General features: G+C 40.5%; 1 protein-coding gene across 3 annotated transcripts in view; it reads left to right on the forward strand.

The window, feature by feature from the left end:
• Positions 1–23,405, forward strand: part of LOC119537875 (olfactory receptor 52K1-like) — a 79,937-nt gene that overhangs the window by 16,063 nt on the left and 40,469 nt on the right. Inside the window, exons 3-4 of one of the 3 annotated variants that reach the window (XR_005217475.1) lie at positions 4,547–4,717; positions 11,199–11,241. The gene's annotated coding sequence lies outside the window, so the exon portion shown is untranslated. Of the gene's footprint in view, positions 1–3,039; positions 3,140–4,546; positions 5,717–11,198; positions 11,242–23,405 lie in introns of those variants that run through there. The other 2 variants (XM_037840472.1, XR_005217474.1) reach the window with 2 other exon arrangements.

Consider the following 23,405-nt stretch of genomic DNA (forward strand, 5'->3'; position numbering starts at 1 on the left):
TGGTGGCTGTAGCCAAGTGGTTGAGAGACACTGTTCTAGTTTGCTAATGCTGCCGGAATGCAAAACACCAGAGATGGACTGGCTTTTATAAAAGGGGGTTTATTTGGTTACACAGTTACAGACTTAAGGCCATAAAGTGTCCAGGTAACACATCAGCAATCAGGTACCTTCACTGGAGGATGCCCAGTGGTGTCCAGAAAACCTCTGTTAGCTGGGAAGGCACATGGTTGGCGTCTGCTCCAAAGTTCTGGTTTCAAAATGGCTTTCTCCCAGGATGTTCCTCTCTAGGCTGCAGTTCCTCAAAAATGTCACTCTTAGTTGCACTAGGAGTATTTGTCCTCTCTTAGCTTCTCCGGAGCAAGAGTCTGCTTTCAACAGCCGTCTTCAAACTGTCTCTCATCTGCAGCTCCTGTGCTTTCTTCAAAGTGTCCCTATTGGCTGTAGCTCCTTGCTCCTTCTGTCTGATCTTATATAGTGCTTCAGTAATTTAATTCAGACCCACCCTGAATGGGCGGGCCAACACCTCCATGGAAATTATCTAATCAGAGTCATCACCCACAGTTGGGTGGGGTGCATCTCCATGGAAACACTCAGAAGAATTACAATCTGATTAACACTGATAGGTCTGCCCACACAAGATTACATCAAAGATAATGGCATTTGGGGGGACATAATATATTCAGACTGGCACAGACACTCATGTCCTACCACTAATCAATGTCCTCTCCTTGCTGCTGGCTTGCTGTCTTTATGTTTCTCCCTCTCTTTCACTCTCATTCTGTTTGAGACCAGTTTATTGAGGGTGCAGGAGTGGCCTTGCCTCACAGATTTATAGCTGGTCCTTATGGCCCAGAGAGAAGAGGCTTCAGTCTGAACATATTGGTGGGATTGAGGAGCATGTTTGAATGATATTGAAATGAATATATATTTTCCACCCCACTCTGTTTCAGATCCCCACATTAGGACTCATCAGTGGTTGATGGGATGTCCCCTTTCCCTCATCAGCAGTGCAAGCCTGGGCTTCCCAGGGAGCCCCAGACAAGGGCAGTATTTGTATTGTGAGCTTACATAGCACAGTTCACAGGCAACACCACACCCCCATCATACTCTTCTTTCACCCTCCAGGTATAGAAAGAGCCTAAGTCTGTGGAATTGGGGAATAAGCAAGAAAATGACTTGGAGACTACAAGTCCAACATCAAGGTATTGGCAGGACTTGCTTTCTCCCAGAGTCTAGCACATTGCTCCCTCTCTCACACATGCTCAGGGTGCAAGGGATGAACCTCCTTTACAGGTGGCTGGTGGGAAACAGGAGAAAAAAAAATCCCCAAATAAAGTTCTCACAGATAATTTTGACTATTCCATAACTATAATAGCAATTCATAATTTTATTTTAATTTTTGAATGGAAGTAATAGTAATCATAATAACAGCCAACATGTAAATAGCGCCTAAACTGGGGGGTAAGTAGCTTACCTAAGGTCACACATGTAGTGAGTGGTAGATAATCACATATTTTTATTTCACTCTTCCCATCAAGCTGACATACCATCAAAATTTTGGATATTCCAGTACCCACCAGCTTCCCCTTAGAAGCTGAGCCTAATAGATTTCCCTTTTTTTTTTTTAATTTGGCTAAAGTAGCACAGTTTATTAATGGAAGATTTAGCCCTAAAAGCCAATTTACTTGACTTCCTAGCCAGGTTTTTTCTGCATATATTACATACATTTTACTGTTTCTGGAATTTTTCTTTTAAGTTCTGATAAGGAGCATAATAATATACTAGCAGGTATTAAGACACAAATTAATAATAAAAGAGGTAAGATTTTCTCACCCAGGCAAGATCAGCTTCCTATCACTTCACCTCAACCCCCAGTTTTTGATTAATGAAAAATATTTATTTAGAAACAGATGTGAAAGCTTTTGTAGCTTCCATTGGTTGTGGAACTGTATTATACAATTTCAGATGAACTTTGTAATAGAACTTAAACCACTTAAGTTGATATAAATAATAGGTTTCATTTCACTCCAATTTTAAAAACAAATCCTCTAGCCTTGCCTCCCACACTGTCTTTAAGAAGCAGTATGGATTTCATCATCTTTGGTCTATGCTTTCATACAACCTACACATATCCAGATACCAGGCACCTGGCATTGATCTCTTTATTTTATGAGTTTTATCAGTGTTTGTGCAATCCCTCACATTATATAAAGCTGTGGTTCTCAATCAGGGGCAATTTTGCCCCCAGAGGACTTTTGACAATGTCTGGAGACATTTTTGGTTTGTATAGCTAGTATGTGGGAGGGTGCTACCAGCATCTGTGGTTTGCTGCCAGGGATGCTGCTAAATATCCTACAATGTACAGGACAGCAAAAGAAATGTCAATAGTGCTGATGTTGAGAAACCCTAACGTAAAAGAAGGAGCGCTCTGTTCCTGTCCTGTGGATTAGCTGTGAGTTGAGATGTTGGGGAACCGAAATGGAAGTAAGAAGTTAGTAACATGCCCCTTCAGGCTCACTTTCCTCACATACAAGCTCCATCTACATCACAGTGACCCATAGCTGTGTGACAGCCTGTGGGATCTGTCATCTGCTTTATCCAATCAGAGCACTGGTTCTCTGAACATATCAACTCCAATACACACCCCAAAATCAATACTGACTTTGCAGGGTTCTTTCTTGCCTCTGTCCCATTCCCCAGATCCAAAGACCCAGAACCAGCTTATCCCCAGAAATCTTTGTACCAAAACTGTCTGTCACAGAGAAATGGGACTTGCCATGGGAAACACATGGGTCAGAGTCATGGAAAGAAAACTCTGAATCCTAAAGCAGAGAAATGGTCAGTGGCTAAAATCACATGCTGAGTGTCTCAGAGTAAAACTGGAATGTGGGACCCTCTGCTTGGGGAGCAAGGAAATGCAGCCAGAAGGTTCATCCACTTCCTGGGGACTAAGGATAATATTTGTGTCCTAGACCTTTCTCAAAGGGACAGTGACATCTCAGGACTGAGACATTTTCCCCTTGCTGTTTCTCTTAACAGCATGAAGGATTGTCATTCCCACTGCTGCCTCTTGTGGAGAATCTCCTCTGCACTCAAGAACACTCAACACCTGCAAGATTTGGGCCTGAGCCCAAATCAGGTAGGGTGAGGAGAGAACTTGACAATGGGGAGTTCGGGAATGCAGCCTGTGACGTTGGAGGGAAAGTGGACACTGAACATCTGATTTGGTCTCAAAGGATAGTCCCCCCCTCTCCTCACTCCTTCACATATCCCTCCAGGGGATTCTGGGACACGGGCTCTTGTGCTACCCTCTTGGCATCCTGGTTGCTGGGAAATGGGACTGCTTAGATGAATCTGTTAGTCCTCTGACTGTCCAGTAAGGCCTCCTTGCCCCTCACTGTGGCCATCCCCAGGGGCTGACATCTCTCTCCTCCCCCACCCAAATATTTCTATAATTGAGGCAGAGGCTGTGAGAGAGGCAGGGCCATTGAATTTCAGAGAGAAGGAAGGTTTGGAGAAAATATGGAAAGACTCCGCCTCATTGGGGAAGTGGGGTTCTTCTCTCTGATGCTCTCTTGACCTCAGAACTGTGCTGCTCAGAGCTCACCAGATAGGAGATTCTCACTTTCTTTCTCCCATCCTGTGACTCTCTGTCAGCTGTTGTTCCTGCTCTCTGTGTCTCTGTGTCTGTCCCTCTGTCTCTTTACAGCTCTTTACTGTATAAATTGTGTCCTTGCCCATTTCTCATAGGACACCTTCTCAGCCTCATTTTCTAGTTAACAATTTTTTAATTCTCTGATTTCCCATTTTTCTCTGTTTAATGAGAGCAACTCTCTTTTCTCCTCTTCTTTCGGTAGCCATTTTTCATCATACGGTCCTCAAATGGAATAAAAGACCTCTCCCCTTGTTCTTGACCTGAGGAGTTCTCAGTATAGGACAGCAGGAGAGGCTGACAATGAAAATATCCCTTCTGGCTCTCTCTTTTCCCAGACTGTCCCCTCTCCAGCAGAAACCTGACATGCTGATCTCAAGGAAAAAAGGAACAGGTCTCTCCTGGCAGCCTGGGGCATCCATGATCTGCTTTCTCCAGGACGTGGTTCTCTGAGAAACCTCTCCCCAAACACATGCACACACATTTTCACCCTCACTGTAGTACCAAGCATTATTAGGTCTAAATTTTAATCTCACTTCCTTTCCTAAATCTATCCCATTCCCTAGGATCAAGACCCTAATATGCTGCTTTTGCCCAGCCTTCTTTGCCCCATGTTTGTCAGGGATAGACTCTGCCTCCAAAGAAGTGGGAATTGCTTTGGGAAAAACAATTCAAAGACCCAGAAATTTCTTAAACTCAAGCACAGAAAAACATCAAAAATTGAACTGGGCACTGAATGTCTTCAAGCGAGAAAACAATGTGGAGTCTGCCTTGTCTGGGGATCAAGAGAATTTGTTCTCAAGGCTCATGCCTGCATGGGGACTAAGGAAAATGATTATGTGTGAAACCTCAGGTGTAAGTAAGACATTTTTCTCTTCTTGGCTCTCTTAACAGGCTGAAGGATTGTCATCTCACTACTGCCTGTTGTAGGGAATCTCTCCTCTGGATTCAAGAACAGTCCACACGTGCAAGATGTGGGCCTGAGTCATAATCCCCTAGGAGATGATGGAGTGGAGCTGCTCTGTGAGGCCTGGGACCCCAATCCTGTAACCTAAAATGCCTAAGGTGAGGTATGGAGGGATAGTGTGGCACTGGGGGAGAAGCACTAAGAAAGTGTCCTGAACCAGAGGAAGAGTAGAGCCTGAGTCTGCATCAGAATCAGGGCAGAGTGTCTCACACAACCATCCTCCCCAAGAATTCTGAAAAATAGACTTTATTTTAACATTTTCATAACTTTCAGAGGCTGAGAGGTGGGGATGTTGAGAGGTGCATATCATTGGCTCACTACCTGCCCCTCCCTGGGCGTATCTCCTCTAACTAGGAAATCTCTTTTCCCCCACCTCCCTGTTAAGTCTCTATAGTTTCTGTGCCAGATGGTGATGGTGGGAAGATGAGGATCAGTGGCCTTGACTATTAAGAGTTAATGGACAATGTCAGAAGGCTCTGCCAAACTGAAGAAATGGGTTGAACTCTCTAATTGTCTTCCTTTCCAAGACTCCCGTGCAGGAATGAATGAATTTCATTTCCTACCTTTAAGCAATTCTCTTTCCCTGTGAGTCTCTGAATCACTCAGTCTCTCTCTGTGTCTCTCTGTCTGTCTTTGTCTCTCTCTCATTCATTCATATTGGGACCAGTTTTAAAGTTGACAGATTATGGGAAAGAGTCTGCCACATTGACTAGGATTGGCTTTTGTCAGAGTCATGTTGGCTGTCCTACAAGGTTGAGGGGCCCTCAGGGTCTATCTCTTACCAATGCCGTCTTTCTCCTCCCTGTCTTTCTCACTCCATCCCCCTCCCCTTTTCTCCTCCTCTTTCTACCTCCCTCCATCTCCCTTTGTCTCTTTCCTTCCCATCGTCTCCTACTGTCACTCATTCCACTTGGGACCAGTTTTACTGAGGGCACAAGAGGGGTCTGGTCTCAGGGACCCTCAGCTGGTTTTCATAGACTCTGCCAGTTTGAATGTATTATTTCCCCCCAAACATCATTATCTTTGATATAATCTTGTGTGGGCAGATGTATCAGTTTTGATTAGATTGTGATTCTTTGAGTGTTTCCATGGAGATGTGCCCCACCCAACTGAGGGTGATGACTCTGATTGGATAATTTCCATGGAGGCGTGGCCCCACCCATTCAGGTGGGCCTTAATCAGTGGAGCCATATAAATGAGCTGACAAACAGAAGGAACTCAGTGCAGCTGTGAGTGATGTTTTGAAGAGGTGCTGCAGCCAAGAGGGACACTGAAGAAAGCACAGGAACTGCAGATGAGAGACATTTTGAAGATGACCTTTGAAAGCAGACTCTTGCTCCAGAGAAGCTAAGAGAGGACAAATACCCCAAGTGCAACTAAGAGTGACATTTTTGAGGAACTGCAGTCTAGCAAGGAACATCCTGGGAGAAAGCCATTTTGAAACCAGAACTTTGGAGCAGACACCAGCCATGTGCCTTCCCAGCTAACAGAAGTTTTCCGTACACCACTGGCCATCCTCCAGTGAAGGTACCCGATTGCTGATGTGTTACCTTGGACACTTTATGGCCTTAAGACTATAACTGTGTAACCAAATAAACCCCCTTTTATAAAAGCCAACCCATCTCTAGTGTTTTGCATTCTGGCAGCATTAGCAAATTAGAACGTGGACCAAACAAAGGAAGATTTCAGTGTAGGGGACTGATGTGAGTTTTTGCATGTGCTTCCCAGGAAATGAATGTACATTTTCATAAGGTGGCTTCCCTTTAGCTTTTCACAGCTCTTGTCTACCATCAGACAATCCCTGTACTAGGACTTCTCTGTGGTTGATGGGATGACTTCTCCCTGCAGTTAAGCAGGTGCCAGCCTGGGCTTTGCAGGGAGATCCAGAGAAGAGCAGTAAGGTTTCCCTGAACAAGTTCACACACCTTCTTATTCCATATGTATAGAGAATGTCATTTTGAAACCTAAATTTACAGGAAGGGGAATGAGCAAAAGAGTGGCAAACATTCCTTCTCTCACATAAGCTCAGAGTGCAGGGGATGAACTTCCTTCAAATATATCTGGTGGGAAATAGAAAAAAGTGCTAAATACAGTTTTTAAAGGTCCCTTCTTCTATTCTGCAGAACATATTCCTCAAGCATAACAGTAACTCAAATTTTCCTTTCAACTTATATTACAATAATTATAATCACACTTAAAATGTTTCAGGCACTGTCACATATATTAACTAATTTAATCAGGTCTTATTATTAGTCCCATTTTGTACATTGGGAAACTAATCCAGCATCATATACCTAATAATTGGCCAAGGGAAGAGTCACATATTTTACTCATCCATTCCTATCAAACCAACATATGTTCAGAATTTGGGCTCATTCCAGTGCCCACTAGCAGTCCATTCAGGGAAGAGAATAATATGCCTTTACCTATTTCCTCTGTGGTCTTGGGAACAAGATTTTCTGACTTTGTGTCCCACAGTGTGCTCTAAAAATTGATGTGGATCTCACTATCATTTGACATACATTTATACACATTATGCCAAACACTAGGCCTAATGCACTAATCTATCCATTGTGTAAGTTGTTTCCTTGGCCCTTTCACATTTGACACCTTCCCAAACTTACTTCCTGCCAGATTTGTCCTTCTTGGTCTTTCTCTCAGTATCCCTCCTGCTGGCCAGTATTGACTTTCTCATTTGCTGACCTCCCTTCTCCTTTTCATTCTCGAGTCACATTCGTGCCCTCATTTGCACAGTCCCACAAATGATCTGAAGGCAGGAGCTCTCTTTTCCTGACCTGATAGAAAACTAGAAGAGGAGAGGGCATTACTAAAAAATGCCCTGTCATGTCTCCTCTACTCTGACAGGCCTAGTCCCATCATGACCCACAACTTCTGACTGTAGGACTTAGAAAGATATTTACCCCTCCGGAACTTTTTAGACAGCCTGAGCAACTATGCTCTCAGTGCTGCCGACTGTGGAGAATCTCTTTTCTGCCCTTAAAAGAAAATAGCTTCTATGATTCCACTTATATGAAATAATTTAGAATATGTAAATTCATAGAGACAGAAAGTAAAGAACAGCTTACTGGGGCTGGGAGGGAAGGGGAATGGGAAGTTAATGTATAAGGAGTGTAGGGTTTCTCTTTGGTATGATGGGAAAGTTCTGGAAACGGATCATGGTGATGGTAACACAACATTGTGCATATGATTAATCCTACTGAATGATATGCTTTGGAGTGGTTGAGATGGGAAAGTTTATGATATATATTTCAACAATTTTTTTTTAAAAAGTTACTAAAGAGACAATAGCAATTAAATGCAATACATAATCTTGGACTGGAACTAATAATGGAGAAGAAAAGGCCCAAAAGGGTATTATTGGGACATATGAAAAACTTGGAATATGGACTGTAAGCTTTACATCAATGTTAAATTGCTTGAATTTGATAACTGTACTTAAGGTGGTTACAAAAGTGAATATACTTGTTCTTAGGAAATGTACATGAAAGTATTAAATGTTCAAGGAGCATGATGTATACAACCTACTCTCAAATGTTTAGAAAATAGATAAATATCAAAATAGAGAGATGGATGAATGGATGGATAGATATATAGATAAGAAGACAGACACACATAGATAGGAAGATAGAACAAATGATATGGCAAACTAGGCAAAATGTTAAAAATTAGTGGATCTGGGGTATCTGGGTGGGGGTATGTTGGAGTTCTCTGGGTTTTGTATTATTTTTGCAACTGTCCTGTAAATCTGAAATTTTTTTCAAAATAAAAGGTTAAATAAATAGCACCTGAAAATGTGGCCTGATTTCAACCCACTTTAAGTTGATAGCATGAAGCTGCTCATGGGACCTTGGGACACCAGCCCTGTAGCCTACAAAATCTCATGCATGTAATCATGAGTTATGTTTGCAGAGAGACACCAGGGTGGTGGGAAGGGGATCCTGGGAGGTAGATTTTGTGTTATATTTTGTGTCACCCAAGAATCTGAGAAGTGGGACTGCCCCCTCAGAAGTGAGCCTTTTGGCTTCTCTAAATTCCCAGTGGAGCTTCATTGCCTTCCCTTGAGTCCTCTCTACTGGCCAAGAGATCTCTCCTGTCATCCCCACCCCTGGTGTTTTAGAATATTTTCTTTGGCTGAGGGAGAGATTGTGGAATCAGCTGGATATTGGAGGAAAATGTGGGAAGATTCAGGCGCATTGAACCTTGTTCTCCAGGTCTCCCAGGCCCTTTGAACCTTGCTCTTACTTACTCTGCCTGCCTCTCCCTCACTTTATGCCCCATATACCCTCTGTCTCCTCCTTTACCCCCTTTCTCCTCTCATCTCCTAGCTCCTCTTGATCCCTTGTGCTCCCTCATGTTCCCCACCCTCCCTCAGCCTCTCATTGGGGCCATATTATTGCAGGTGCTGGAGGGACTGAATCTGAGAAACCAATAGGTGGTTCCACAGCTCAGTGGAAGGGAAAGTTCCACTCTGGGTATTTGTGGAAATGAGAGACCTGTTTCTACTCTCGGAGGGATCAGGAAGTTGAGGGCATCCTGGGAGCCCAGGACTTTCCCACATATGTCTCACAGGGCTCCACAGAAGAGACACTTTCCCTGAATACAACTTGTCTACACTTACCTCTGTTTATAATCCATATGTCTGCCAAAGATGGGTTCTGATTCACTAGCCTGAGCCCTGGGAAAGGCTTGAGAATTACCACTGAGCTATGAGATGTGGGGGCAGAACTGTAGCCTGAGAATGTATAGGGACTCAACCAGCCAAGGAGTCTCCCTAGAGAAGAAAGGGAAGTATTCACCCTCAGCCTTATTTACTGGATGTTTCTTTATAGATTGTCCTGGCGCAGCCTCATTGAGGTGAGCTATCAAGGTATGTCTGCTGTCCTCATAATCAGTCAAAGCTGACACTTCCAGACTTGGACTGTGTTACTACGTGCTTATGTGAAATTCAGAAAGGCCTTCTTGACAAGGCTAAATACCTGGTGGCAAAACCTATGACTTGATCCTGAATGTAGAAAAAAAACAACTGCCCATGAACCATGTTTCCTCATCCATAAGATGTGAACAATTACTGAATCCATTGTACCTTATTATAAGCAATTCTCCTACAGAGAAAGGAGAAATGTTTATTATCATTACCTATTTCTCCGTATCACGATTATTACCATTATTTGGAGTGTTATGGATACTTTCTGAAGAAAATGTTAGGAAAATGATCCCCTGAAAAATTATTCTCACATCTGTGACACTAAAATGTTCAGATGAAATCCTGTATCCATCAAAGCTATGGAGTGACCATCACTTTCATTAGGAAGCTGTTTTCCTCAAAATCATCTAGTACCAAAAAAAAAGTTACCTTAAGCATGAACCACAGTCTGGCATGGTAGTTTAATTTTCTTGGCTGCTCAAGCAAATACCATGCAATGGTTGGATTAAACAAAGGGAATTTATTGACTCACAGTTTTGAAGCTAGGATAAGTCCAAATGAAGATGTCATCAAGGCAATGCTTTCTTCCCCAAGACTGACAATGTGGGGCTGGCTGCAGCAATCCTTAGTCCTCAGCTTTCTGTCACATGGCAGTGCACATGGTGACCTCCCCTTTTCTCTTCTCTACTGGTTTCCTTGGCTTTCAGCTTCTGTCTGCTCCCTCTAGCTCTCTGTCTACCTGAATTTCATTCTGCTTATAAAAGACCCCAGTAATAGGATTAAGACCCATCAAACTGAGTTGGACCACACCTTAACTGAAGTAACTTCATCAAAAGTCCTATGTCCAGTGGGTTCACACCCACAGGAATGGATTAGATATAAACATGCTTTTGGGGGGCACATATCACAAAACCACCACAGTGGTTTAAAGCTGGTTCTAGAATTGGTCATTTATGAATAGGAATCATAGCTCACTATTTAATATCTAAGTAACCCTCAAGAAATGAGTCATGTTCTCTGAATCTGTCTTCTCCCATAAAATAAGGATAATAGTATCTACTTCATAGGTTCTTTGTGAGGAAACATTCTTTTGTACAGAAAAATTTATTTAGAAAATACTATTTGTTTCTCCATATCACTATTATTACCATTATTTGGAGTGTTATAGATACTTTCTGAAGAAAATGTTAGGAAAATGATCCCCTGGAAAATTATTCTCACTTCTGTGGCACTAAAATGTTCAGACGAAATCTTGTATGCATCAAAGCTGCTGAATGACCATCACTTTCATTAGGAAACTGTTTCCCTCAAAATCATATAGTACCAAAAAAAAAATCATATAATACCTGATTTTTCTGGGACACTGGTGAGGAAGGCAGTACTCTCATAGAACATTTCCAGGCCAACCTCACTTCAGTCCTACTCTATCATGGGGCACTTTGAGAACTCATGAGTACTTCATTCACATAATAAAAGCAGCCAGAACTGTTTATTCAGGGAAAGGAGATTTCCTACATGTAACCCTGCAGACAAGTGTGGGTAGAACAGTGCTGGGTACAAATGGCTGCTGTGGTTCCCCTTCTGAATTTTCATAATAGCATATCAGTCTTACCTCCTGCTCCTTTTATATTTAGAACATGCAGATTCACCTTAGGCCAGCCACACAAAGATTCATCTCTCCAGGCCTCTTCAAAAACAGCATCTTAAACTGACTAATTCCAGCTTTTGTCAGCAGTCCAGTTGAACATATGGAAGAAAAATTCACCTTTACCAGTAATCAAAGGATTCCTAATTAAGACAAACATGTGATACCATTTGTCACCTTCTGGATCAAAGATGAAAAGGCATGCTGTTACCCAGTGTTAACATGGGTGTGGACAAGCTGGCACAGGGATGTTCTCTTCTTAGGATTATAAACTAATAAAACTTCACTTGATGAGAGTCCAGGATTAAAAAAAAAAAACCCTTTACCACATATGCTTACTTTTCATCAATCAATTTTAAATCTATCTGCTTATTCTCAAGAAATATTCAGACAAGTTGCAAAATTTACATAAACAGATAATGATTACATCATTGTTCATAATTTCAAAAAAATTGTAAAAAGCATATGTATACCAAATAATTTTTATAAACTGATTAAATTAGTTTTGGTGCATCCATATAATGGACTTCTTGTATGTACTAGCAAATGTGTTAATATTTATTGATGTGGAAACGTCTGCATATTAGATAAAAAGCAGTGTTTCAAAAGTGTATATTCAGTATGATCCCACTTTTAAATATATATATATATCATATACCTGTGTGTATTTTTATTCACTTATTCAGTAAATATTTATCCAGCATTTACCATGTGCAAGACCCATTCTAAGAGCTAGCAATAACAGCAGCAAACAAATATGTGTTGAAAATGACCCACAACTAAATATATCAGAATATTAACATTTGTCATCTCTGAATGATAAGTCTATTGATTTTTTATACTCTTGTAACTGCATTTATATTTTTTCTATAAGACATTCATCAAGTTTGTTTTTTTTTATTTTGTTTTGTTTTCAACAAAAGCTGAAAGAAGGGCTACTTGACTCAGAATGTGCCCAGAATCAGAATCTCTAAATTATTTAGTTCAATTTCATGGACATTGATTCACTAAATTCTCCAAGAATATATCCTCAAAGTATAGTGTTAAGAGGGTAGTACCTGGAGCCAGGCCATCTGGGATCCTTTCCCTGCTCAGTGTGGCCTTGTTTACTTAATTCTCCTCATCTACTCAACTCTCCTCATCTTCTCATTGGATTATGATACTAACTAGCTCATAAATGGGATATGAGTATAAACTCTTAGCTTAGTGTTTTGCATATGGTAAAATCTAATTAAGTGTCCCATTGTTATCATCATTTTGTCCATTGTTATGTTAGGTAAATAAATGCACACTTTTGTACCATCCTAAGGTTAATAATATTCCCCTTTTTTACTGAACTGAGCTGGACCATTTTTATTCATCCATATATTAAGTTATCCCACAAACAATTCATAAAGCACTTACCATGTGCCAAAGGTGGACTAGGCAATGAGAATAGAAGGAACATAGCTCTGCCATGGAGGAGCTCATGGTCTGGTAATGGAGGCAGATAAATATTATCCTGTGTGATAAGCACAGTGATGGGGAGAAGTATAGGGTATTGTGGTTACACACTGGAAGGCTGTTTACCAACTTAGGTACTGAGTGCCTGGGGAAGGAGCAGAATAAGAAGAGCCAGTGAAGTCTTCATGAGGGAGGTGAAGCCTGAGCTGTTTGTGAAAAGATGAGTAGCAGTCGTGCAGGTAAAGGACATGGGATGAAAGAGATGAGAGACTGCATGAGGTATCCTGGGATGTTGGATTTTAAAGGGCAAGGCTAAGAGTGGTGGGACACAGAAGAGTAGAGGTGGGCAAGAACCATATTCTGGGACATCTTGATCACTACAGTGTTTTCAAGAGGAGAATAAGATGATATTTCTGTATTTGAAAAATCCTTCATATGACCTCTGTGAAAAGACGGATTTCAGGGAGATAAGACTGGAAATAGGAAATCATTTTGGAAGCTGCTATAGCTATCTAGGTGCAAAAGAGGGTAACCAGAACTGTTGTGGAGGTTGTAGAAATTGATGTTAATGCCCTCCAGCCAAAGACCACCAAGAACACACCTGTAGCTGAACAAGTTGGATTTACTGCTTGTTGCTACAAGGGAGAACACACACCATGGGGAGGTGTGTAGCTTCTCAGGAAGAGGATGTCAGAAAAAACTTACAGCATTTGATCTTCTGTTAGGTGATTTGGGGACAGGTTCAAGAAAGCAGGGCTTTGCCCTAGATTGGATGCTTCCAGGAAGCAGCAGCAGTTCTACGATTGGGTATCAATCTTATTTATTAAACAAGAGGAAAGAGGAGACGCTAAAGCTGTAATTGGTAAAGCAGCAGCAGTCACACTAGCCAGGTTAGGGGATGTTCGGTCATTTTCTGGTTTGAACAATGTTCATGTTTGTGCCGGTTTGAGTGTATTGTGTCCCCCAAATGCCATTGTCTTTGTAGTCTTGTGTGGGGCAGACGCTTGGGTGCTGGTTGGATTTGCTTGGAGTGTGCCCCACCCAGCTGTCGGTATTAATTTTGATGAGATGTTCCCATGGAGGCTTGGCCCCACCCATTCGGGGTGGGCCTTGATTGGTGGAGCTATATAAATGAGCTGACTCAAAGAGGAAACAGAGTGCAGCTGGGAGTGATGTTTTGAAGAGGAGCAAGCTTGCTAGAGAGGAACGTCCTGGGAGAAAGCCGTTTTGAGGCCGGAGCTTTGGAGCAGATGCCAGCTGCCTTCCTAGCTAACAGAAGTTTTCCAGAGGCCATTGGCCATCCTCCGGTGAGGGTACCCGATTGCTGATGTGTTACCTTGGACGCTTTGTGGCCTTAAGACTGTAATTGTGTAGTGAAATAAACCCCCGTTTTATAAAAGCCTATCCATCTCTGGTGTTTTGCATTCTGCAGCATTAGCAAACTAGAACAATGTTTCATTTGTGTTCAGATATTATTAACAAAACAGTTTTTGTCTTGATCCATCATAGCACAAAGTGGCCTTGTCTGATGTTGATATTCTGTGAAATTGCTTATGTTTAAAAGGGGAAAACAAAGACCCAGCTGTGGGTACCAGGTCAGTTCCCAGCTGTTTTCATTTTCTGTGTCCCTGCCCTACCCCTTTTAGCCCAGGACAGACGAAGTCAGGCTGCAGGATGTTAGCCTATGACATCCACATTTTCACCATTGCCAAGATTTTGCTGATCAGGATCAAGAGGGTGTCTAGAGAACTTAGTCAGAAATTGGACAAGGATTAACCCCTCTTTTTATTCCTGTTGTAGTTTCAAAAAGTTTTCAAAACGTGATAGTAATGGTTGAAGATATAACAGACAATTCAAAAAATATATATAAACATGGCCATTAAACTCATGAAAATATATTCAATCTCACTCATAACAGAGAAGGCAAAATAACATGACAAAGTGCAAGAAAGAGTATTTATCATAAGCTACTTTTTGAGAAAGAAATAAGGGGTAAGAAGGTATATATCCGAGCAACTGTAAAAAAAGAAACTCAGAAAGGTATTGGGAACTAATGATATTGGTTATATATGGGGTGGTTGGAAATGGGGTAGAAAGAATAAAATAGTGGAAGCAGGATAGAAAAGATGGAAGGAGTGACAATTTATGTTTTTCTATAGTTCTGACTTTTAGAGCCGTTAATGTTTCACATACTCAAATATTTTTTTTCATTTTTAGAGAAGTTTTGGATTTACAGAATAATCATGCATAAAATACAGAATTCCCAAATACCATTCTACTATTAACACCTTGCATTAGTTACAAGGAACATTAGTTACAATTGATAGCTCATTTTTATCATTGTACTATTAACTATAGTCCATGGTTTAACTTAGGGTTCACTGTTTGTATAGTGCAGTTCCAACAAGGTTAAAGAGGGGGGAAACCCTAACATGGAATACAAATGGCAACAAATTAACCTACCCATATTTCAATAATTGGCATAAACACACTAAAGGGGAAAAATAACTTTTGAGACACTACTTTGCCTATCTATCTTCAGGCTATGACCAGAACTCTCTAAACAAATATTGGACTCTATTTAGTAGATTTGTTTTTCCCCAGTAGAATAGGTTAGAAATTCGGAAACTACATTCTGTGTGTCATACAAATAAGCAAATAAATAAATATATGGTGAATAACTGAAGTCAAGATTTTTACTGTTGGAGAAAGAAGTTACAAATGTAAAGGGAATGAATTGGATTGGAACTGGAGGTATCAGTATGAACTTAACGGTTTTTGAGATGAATAGATAGGAAGAGATAGAAGATAGAAAGAAAATAGATGATAGATGATAGAGATGATAAAGAAAAAATAGATATATAGATAGATGAATAGATAGAAAGATAATACAGATTGATGGATAATAGGTAGTTTAAATAGATTAGATAGACGATAGATAGACAGACAGACATAGATAGATAGGTGTGTGGGCCCACAGATGTGTGGTATACAGACACAACATAGCTCTGTCCATGCAGAGGGCCTAGAAACAATGATACCCCAGCAGTGAGTATACCTATCCCAGGTCTTGGTTTTTTAAATACTGTTCTCTACTAAAAGGAACTAGGGTATATTAGAAAAATACCTGGTTCCAAAGCTTGGGCTGAGAAGGTTCAAGATAAACATAGAACATCTTGCTGTGCCAGAAAGTAAGGACATGCTCAAAGAATGATGAATATATGTCAGGAAGACACAGAAGTCAGCTTGGAGGAGTTCTTAAAGGACTAATCTGGGATAATTCAATCATCAAAATAACTGTTAGTGACAGATTATAACACACTGAATAAAATATCCGTAATTCCAATAATAAATTTAAAAGTAAATTAAGTAAAGGGAAACTCCTCCTAAAAGTAGAATGCCAACTAACAACTATAAAAGGAATGACAGAATCAGAAAATAACTGTTTTGCGACCATTATAATAATTCAAACAAATATCATCAAAGCATACTAAAATGAGTAGGTAAAAGTCTAATGAAAACAGAATATTTATATACACCCAAAAAGTGTTTCCCACATGAGAGATTTATTAAAAAATACTAAAGGAGGGGTTGGGCAAGACGGCAGCATAGAGAGGAGTGGAAGCTAAGTAGTCCCCCCAGAACAACTACAAAAAAACAGGAACAACTAGCAAATAATCCAGAATAACTGCCGGGGGACAAACGAGACCATCCACTCATCATACACCAACCTGAATTGGGAGGAATGCCCGAGAACACAGCATAAAATCTGTAAGTAAAGCCTGCGGATCCAAGTTGCGAGACCCCCTCCCCCATAGCCCGAGCTGCAAAGCCTCGTGGTGCCAGAGAGAAGCTCTCTCCCAGCAAGCAAATATAGCTCAGCTGAGCTCCAGCTGGGGTTTTAAGTAGCGAATGTGAACTGCTCACTACAGGTACGAATCCCCAAAAAACAGACAGAGGCTTTGGGTGATGACTGACCTTGGAGAGCCAGAGGGTCACCTTGGACTGGGTCTGAAGGGGACTATCTGGTTCTTTTTTGGCTCAGTGGAGAAAGCCCCAGTCATTTTCAGTTTCCAGGGCTGTGACTCCGGGAAGGGTGGAGACAGCACAAGCAGAGAGAGAGACCATTGAAATGCTAATGACCTCCACCTGGGGGGTCTGTCTTCTCTAGGAGGAAAGGGGTGGGGCATTTCCATTCAGAACCAGACCCCAGAGCCTGGGGGAACACAGCCATACCTCCTCACACCAGTCAAGAATTATAGGCTAACAGGCATCACCTGTTGGGCAGAAAAGCAGTGACCTGAGGCATCACAGGTGGAGCAATTTTCTAAGACACACCCACAGGGAAACCAGATACTGAATATTTCTTCCCTCTGGGACCTGAGCCTGAGCCTGTTCTGGTCTGGGAAAACCTGATTTGGATAACCAAGGAAACCATGCCTAGACAACAGAAAATTACAACGTACACTAAGAAAAACAAAGTTATGGCCCAGTCAAAGGAACAAATGTACACTTCAACTGAGATACAGGAATTTAAACAATTAACGCTAAATCAATTCAAAAAGTTTAGAGAAGATATTGCAAAAGAGATAGAGGCCATAAAGGAAACACTGGGCATATATAAGGCAGAAATCGAAAGTTCAAAAGAACAACTAGTAGAATCTATGGAAATGAAAGGCACAACACAAGAGATGAAAGACGCAATGGAAACATACAACAGCAGATCTCAAGAGGCAGAAGAAAACACTCAGGAACTGGAGAACAAAACACCTGAAAGCCTACACGCAAAGGAGCAAATGGAGAAAAGAATGAAAAAATATGAGCAACGTCTCCGGGAACTCAAGGATGAAACAAAGTACAACAATGTACTTATCATTGGTGTCCCAGAAGGAGAAGAGAAGGGAAAAGGGGCAGAGGCAATAACAGAGGAAATAATTAATGAAAATTTCCCATCTCTTATGAAAGACATAAAATTACAGACCCAAGAAGCGCAGCGTACTCCAAACAGAAGAGATATGAATAGGCCTACGCCAAGACACTTAATAATCAGATTATCAAATGTCAAAGACAGAGAGAATCCTGAAAGCAGCAAGAGAAAAGCGATCCATCACATACAAAGGAAGTTTCATAAGACTATGTGTGGATCTCTCAGCAGAAACCATGGAGGCAAGAAGGAAGTGGGGTGATACATTTAAGATACTGAAAGAGAAAAACTGCCAACCAAGAATCCTATATCCATCAAAATTGTCTTTCAAATATGAGGGAGAGCTCAAAATATTTTCTGACAAACAGACAATGAGAGACTTTGTGAACAAGACACCCACCCTACAGGAAATACTAAAGGGGGCACTACAGGGTGATAGTAGACAGGATTGCGTGGTTTGGAACACAACTTTGGGAGATGGTAGCACAACAATGTAAGTACACTGAACAAAGATAACTATGAATACGGTTGAGAGAGGAAGGTGGGGAGCATGTGAGACACCACAAGAAAGGAGGAAAGATAAAAACTGGGACTGTGTAACTTGGTGAAATCTAGAGTATTCAACAATTGTGATAAAATGTACAAATATGTTCTTTTACGAGGGAGAACAAGCAAATGTCAACCTTGCAAGGTGTTAAAAATGGGGAGGCATTGGGGGAGGGATGCAATCAGCATAAACTAGAGACTATCACTAATAGAATCATTGTATTATGCTTCCTTTAATGTAACAAAGGTGATATACCAAGGTGAATGCAGATAAGAGGGGGGAATAGGGGAGGCATGTTAGACACTTGACATTGGTGGTATTGTCTGATTCTTTATTCTACTTTGATTTAAGGTTATTTTTCCTTTTGCTGCTTCCTAGCTGTCATTTTTTTTTCCTCTTTCTTTTGCCTCTCTACCTTCTTTGACACTCCCTCCTGCCTTGTGGAAGAAATGTAGATGCCCTTATATAGATAGTGGTGAAGGTGGTGAACACATAAACGTATGACCATGCAGAGAACCATCAATTATTTACTTGGAATGGAATGTATGGTGAGTGAACAAAACCACATTAAAAAAAAAATGGGTTGATGACAAAACCTCGAGGGCAATATACTGAGTGAAATAAGCCAGACACATAAGGACAATTATTGCAGGGTCTCACTGATAGGAACTAATTATAATATGTAAACTCATAGACATGAAATATAAGGTACCAAGATATAGGACGAGGCTTAAGAATGGGGAGTGGTTGCTTAGTATGAGCAGAATGTTCAATTAGGATGAACTTAAATGTTTGGAAATGAACAGAGGTGTCAGTAGGAAGATGTGAGAGTAAATAACAGTGCCGAATGGTGTGTGAATGAGGTGGAAAGGGGAAGCTCAGAGTCATATATGTCACCAGAAGGAAAGTTGGAGGTCAAAAGATGGGAATGTATAAAACTGAATCCTATGGTGGGCAATGTCCATGATGAACTATACAAATACTAGAAATCACTTCCATGAACCAGAACAAATGTATGACAATACAATTAGAAGTTAATAATAGAGGGGCATATAGGGAAGAAATATATACCTATTGCAAACTATATACTACAGTTAGTAGTATTTCAACATTTTTTCATAAACAGTAACAAATGTGCTATACCAATACTATGAGTCAACAATTGAGGGGGGTTGGTTAGGGAAAGGGGAGGATTAGAGTTTCCTTTTCTTTTTTCATCTTTCACTTTATTTCTGGTCTGGAGTAATGAAAAGTTTCTAAAAATTGAACAAAAATTAAGTGTGGTGATGGATGTACAGCTGTATGAGGGTACCCGGGGCAAGTGATTGTACACTTTGGATCTTTGGATAATTGTATGGTATCTGAACAATCTCAATAAAAATGAAAAAAATGAAATAAAATAAAATAAAATAAAAAATAAAATCTGAAAAAAAAATACTAAGGGAAAATATTGACTTTACAGTAGAGAAACATGCAAGACACCACCTTATCCAACTGACCAAAGTCAATATTTCCAGGAATGTAAAAAATCAACATCATGTGCCTTCTGATATGATATACTGAGAAGAGCACATTATCATGTCAGTGGCATTCTGGCCAAAAATGTAAAACCTGAATCTAAATCATGAAGGCACATCAAATGAAACTAACTAAAGAATAGTCTACAAAATAATTGACATCTACTCTTTGAAAAAGAAAGGCAAAGGAAAGACAAATTAAAACTGAGGAACAATTCTGTCTTCAAGAAGGCTGAAACTGTGGGCTGGTAGGGAGAGTTTAGTGGTAGAGGGACATGTCCTTAGAAGAGGTCAGGGCCAGGGATTCAACTTTCTAGGCCATGTGGAGAAAAGTGTCACCAGCATGTGAAGAGGAAGTGACAAGTAGGAGGTGAAAGCTTGGTTTGTTAAAGAGGATCTGGGTAAGATGGTGGAATAGGGATCTCTACTATTCAGTTCATCCTCCAGAGCAGATAATAAACAGTGAGGAACTGTCTGAAACAACTGTTAGGGGGCTCTGGAGACCAGAAGAACACCATATGCAATCCAGGAAAGAGTGGAAGGAAGAGACTGATAAACTGCAGTGAAGATCTGTGAGTAGATCTCTCCATACTGTGGAGGCTGGTGCCCATCCCCCACTGATGTGGCTGGGCACCTTGGGAGCCAATTCCTGGCTGGAAATAGAAGTCCTCTTTCTTAAGAATGGTGGAGGTGGGAGGAGGGATAGTGCAGCTTTTGATTAACAAATTCAGATTGCTGGGTTGGGTTCCAGCTCTGAGGACAGCTGAAGTTTCAACCTTCCCAGGAGAGAAAGCAGCTGGAAGCTTCTGTTTCCAACTCTGTCCCTAGCAGGGGAGGAAGCAGGGCTGATTTTGAGACAATAATTTCTCAGGGCAGTGGGGAACAGTTTACCAAAGTATGGCTCTTCCCCAAAACAGGAGGGGAGGGCATGGCCCAGCATAATTCATACTTTTGATTTGAGAATTCAGATCTCAGGGCCTGAGCAACAGTTTCAACCCATCTCAGCCAAAAGCAGTCTTAACCATGCCCATGGCAAGGGTGGAGTCAGTTGAGAAAGGCATAGTACCACCTTAGGTCTGTAGGAAAACAATTGACTGAAGAGTATCATCTTCTAGATAGGCCAGGAAAGGACAGATTTGGGAAGACATCAAAGAGTAGATTGGCATTCTTGGGGGTCTCCTCAGAAGGGCACTTTGGAGCTGAGCTACACTCCCTTCATGGGTCCCTGGGCCTATTTGACAGGGAAAAACTGACTTGGGAAAGTCCTCTGCAAGGGACCTACCTCCCAGAATTAGCCCTCTGGGTAAAAGCAGCTAGAAATAACTAAATGAGTGATAAAAATATAGAAGGGCAAATAAAAAACAGAACAGAACAACATTCCCAGAGGAGGAACAGGGGAAAGGAGATTTTCTTTGGGGGGTGAAACTGTTGCACAAATAGTGCAATCTCAAAAATTATATCATATATCCAGGGAAAGAATCAGATGAATAAGAGGTGAAAAAAATCTGATCAGTTAAATATGAGTCATTCTAAATGTCTAGAAGAAGTTGAACCAAGTGTCAAAGAAGAACTTTAGCACAAAGCCAATCAACAAGAAAATGCTAGGTAGGAGAGAGAAACTGACCTCCTGAGTAAACTCATCAGGAAAATCAGATGCCTAAACACTAGCAAAAAATTACAAGTCATATGAAGAAACAGGAAGATATGGCTCAAAGGAATAAACCAAAATTTCAGATGAGACACAGGATTTGAAACAACTCATCAATGATCTTCAAACAAAGCTCCCAAATAAATTCCAGGAGATGAAGGAAAATACGGTAAAAGAGATAAAGGATTTTAAGAAGACACTGAGTGAGCATAAAGAAGAATTTGAAAGCATGCAAAACACACACACACACACACACACACAGAACTTATGGGAATGAAATGCACAATAGAAAAGATTAAAAATACACTAGAGGCATACAACACTAGATTTGAACTGGCAGAATAAAGGATCAGGGAACTAGAGGACAGGACATCCAAAATTGTACAGACAAAAGAACAGGTAGAGAAAAGAGTGGAAAAAATTGAGCAGGATCTGAAGCACTGAATGACAGATGAAGCATACAAATATATGTGACATGGGTGTCCCAAAATGATAAAAGAAAGGGAAAGGGGTTGAAATAATATTTGAGGAAATAATGGCCCCAAATTTCCCGACTCTTATGAAAGATGTGAATTTACATGTCCAAGAAGTACACATATTACAAACAGAATAAATCCTAATAAAATACTTCAAGACACATACTAATGACCATTTCCAAGAAACACACAAAAAACCTACACTGACTCTAGAATAAGTAGAAGACTTCAACAAATCAATCACAAGTAAAGAGATTGAAATAGTCATCAAAAACTTCTGAGCAAAGAAAATCACAGGACCAGATGGGTTCACAGGGGAGTTCTACCAATCATTCCAAGATAATTAATACCAATCCTGCCCAAACACTTCCAAAAAATTGAAGAGGAGGGAACTCTACCTAACTCATTCTATGTACTGACATCACCCTAATACCGAAGCCAGATAAAGATGCTACAAGAAAAGAAAATTACAGACTGATCTCTCTTATGTATATAGATGCAAAAATCCTCAACAAAATACTAGCAAATAAAATCCAACAGCACATTAAAAGAATCATACACCATTTTCACTTGGGTTTTATCCCAGGTAAGGAAGGGTGGTTCAACACAAGAAAATCAATTAATGTAATACACCACATTAACAAATTGTAGGGTAAAATTCACAGGATCATCTCAATTGACAAGGAAAAGGCATTTGGCAAAATCCAGCACCCCTTCTTGATAAGAACACCTAGAAAACTGGGACTAGAAGGAAACTTCCTCAACATGATAAAGAGCATATATGAAGAACCCACCACTAACATTTTACTTAATGGTGAAAGACTGAAAGCTTTCCCTCTAAGATCAGGAAAAATACAAAGATGCCAACTGTCACCATTATTATCCAACATTTTACTGGAAGTTCTAGCCAGAGCAATTAGGCATGAAAAAGAAATAGGAAGGAAGAAGCATTGGAAAGGAAGACACAAAATTTTCCCTAATAGCAGATGATATTATCCTATATACAGAAAATCATGAAAAATTCACAACAAAGATTCTAGAGCAAATAAATTAATTCAGCAAAGTGGCAGTGTACAAGAACAACATGCAAAAATCAGTAGTGTTTCTATACACTAGTAATGAACAAACTCAGGAGGAAAGTAAGGAAAAAATTCCATTTACAATAGCAATTAAAAGAATCAAACATCTAAGAATAAGTTTAACCAAGATGTAAAGAATCTGTTCCAGAAAACTACAAAACACTGCTAAAAGTAATTTTAAAAAGACCTAAATAAATGGAAGGACATTCTTTGTTCATGGTTTGGAAGACTAAATATAATTAAGATGTCAATTCTACCCAAATTGGTTTACAGATTCAACACAATCCCAATCAAAATTCTAATGGCCTACTTTGCAGAAACGGTAAAGCCAATCAACAAATTTGGGCCCCAAACAGCCAAAAACATCTTGAGAAAGAAGAACAAAGTTGGAGGACTCACACTTCCTGACTTCAAAGCATATTACAAAGTTACAAGGGTCAAAACAGCATGGTACTGAAGGTATAGAGAAGACAGTGGCATAGAGAGGAGTGGAAGTTAGTTACTCCCCCCTGGAACAATTCATAAATGATAGAAAAATTAGTAAACAACCTGGAATAACTGC

Source organism: Choloepus didactylus, chromosome 6, assembly GCF_015220235.1.
Source record: "Choloepus didactylus isolate mChoDid1 chromosome 6, mChoDid1.pri, whole genome shotgun sequence".
Taxonomy (NCBI): domain Eukaryota; kingdom Metazoa; phylum Chordata; class Mammalia; order Pilosa; family Megalonychidae; genus Choloepus; species Choloepus didactylus.